The following is a 2374-nucleotide window of genomic DNA, read 5'->3' as shown; positions in this document are numbered from 1 at the left end:
GTAAATCCTTACGGGAGTAGAAAGCCTCATCTTTCTCCCGCGGAGCGGCTGGTAATTTCGAACCGCTGAACTCAAGGTTCGCAACCCGATTCATAACCACTACGCTACCAGAGCTCCTTAGGTTGTTTAAAAAAGGTATTTGCAATGAACAAGTCATTGATCTTGCAAAATTCTATCATGCAATCTCCAGCATTATTTCTGTGTTCAAGACCATATTTTCCAACTACTGATCCTTCTTTTTTGCTTCCAATCTTTTCATCCCAATTGCCACTAATTTTAAATACATCTTGATTGCAAGTTTGATCAATTTCAGATTGAAGAAATTGGTAGAATTCTTCAATTTCACCATCACTGGCTTTAGATGTTAGTATGTAAATTTGAATAATAGTGGTATTAACTGGTCTTCTTTGTAGGTGTAGGTATAGTATCCTATCACAAACAGTGTTGTACTTCAAGACAGATCTTAATATATTCTTCTTGATGAATCTGATGCCTTTCCTCTTCAATTTGTCATTCCTGGCATAGTAAACCATGCGATTGTCTGATTCAAAATGGCCAATACCCATCCATTTCAGCTCACTAGTGCCTAGTATATGGATTCTTATGCATTCCATTTCTTTTTTGGACAATTTCCAATTTGTCTAGATTCATACTTTTTACATTCCATGTTCTGATTATTAATAGATGTTACAGCTGTTTCTCTTCATTTTGAGTTGTGCCTCATCAGCAAATGAATGTCCTGAAAGCTTTATTCCATTCACGTCATCACTGTCAACTCTACTCTAGGGAAGCAACTCTTCTCCAATCACATTTTGAAGGGCTCATCGTCTGGCATTATATATGACAATATTCTGGTGTACCTCATCATATTTCAATATTTAATATTCTGGTGCAGGCAGTGTTCCATTGCCATTCATAAGATTTTCAGTGACTAAATATTCAAAAGTAGTCCATCTCTCCTTCTTCCTAGTCTGTCTTCACCTGGAACCTCAGCTGAAACCTGTCCACCCTGGTTGGCCCTGCTTGTATTTAAACTACCCATGATATAGCTTCCAGAATCACAAACATGTAAGTCACCACAGTACAACATACTGACAGACAAGTGGTGGAAATTATTGACTTTAGTTAATAATAATGTGTCAATATCAGTGCATCAGATTTAATAAAAGTGGCACACAAATGCAAGACATTAGTAACAGGAGAAACGTTGTGTAAAGAATGGAGAGGGCATATGGGAGCTCTGTACTTTCTGCACAATTCTTCTGTAATCCTAAAATTGCTCTAAAATCTAAAGTTGTGGGGGTTTTGCTGGTTTTTCTGTTTAATATTATTGTCCAGGGACCATCCCCAGAGAGTCTAATTTAATTGGCCAGACATGGGATCCCAGAGAGTTTTTTCAAGAGAATTACTGAACTACACCATTGAAATGCAAGACATGTAAATTCTGGAGAAATGCCTTCGTTTTCATCACATCTTTATCCTAACTCTAGGAAATCATCTGCCAAATGACTCCAGTTTAGTCATTTAAGTGATTCAAGTAAGTCCTTGTAAGAACAGAAACCCAGGCTGACAGAACATGTCTGTAGTTTAGCCTATCTACAAAGTTATACCAAGTGTCCTAGGTAACAGGGACTATTTTCATTAAATTGGGGATACTGAGAAAGATGGATGACAACACTTGCATTGGGATTTTCATCTCCTGTAACTGGTAACTAATTTGTGTTGGGCTTGGAGGTAACTTATTTCTCTGTGATTCAGGATGTTTCCCCAGTCACACAAGTAAGAGGAATGGAGAAGAACACTGAGCTGTCTTCCAGGGAACATTTGGAGGTATTAATAAATTATTCCATGTTTATGAAATGCTTTGGGCTCTTTGAGTAATAGTGGAGTGTCAGGATCTGGTATTATTAGTTTTTACACAAGTCCCAAGATTAATTACTCCTCTCAACTTCATGCCCCAACACACAAATTATGATCTGTGCCCATCTAAGTAAGATATGTTCCCTGTGCCATGGCACATATGCAAATTTAGGGTTTGAGCTGTCCCTGTGTAGATGTGAGGAGGTATGCTCCTATCAGCAACTTTTCTCCTTATGACAAACTCCTTTAAACTGGAATTCATCTAATGCTATTTCTTTGGCATTTGTTTTAACACAGGTTAAGGTCATGTCTGGAACCATATCAACAAATGATGCTACAGTGAGGTACAATCTGTTCCTACTGGATAGGTTTTGTTTTAGTGTGATGAAATATATGTAACAAAACGTTTCAACCTTCTTTTACATGGGCAATTCATTGACATTAATTCCATTTACCATGTTGTACAACAATCAACAGACAGATTCTATAATCAAACACAATTTTTTTTTTTTTT

Source organism: Chrysochloris asiatica, unplaced genomic scaffold (assembly GCF_000296735.1).
Source record: "Chrysochloris asiatica unplaced genomic scaffold, ChrAsi1.0 scaffold00157, whole genome shotgun sequence".
Taxonomy (NCBI): domain Eukaryota; kingdom Metazoa; phylum Chordata; class Mammalia; order Afrosoricida; family Chrysochloridae; genus Chrysochloris; species Chrysochloris asiatica.
Note: the sequence above shows the minus strand (reverse complement) of the source record.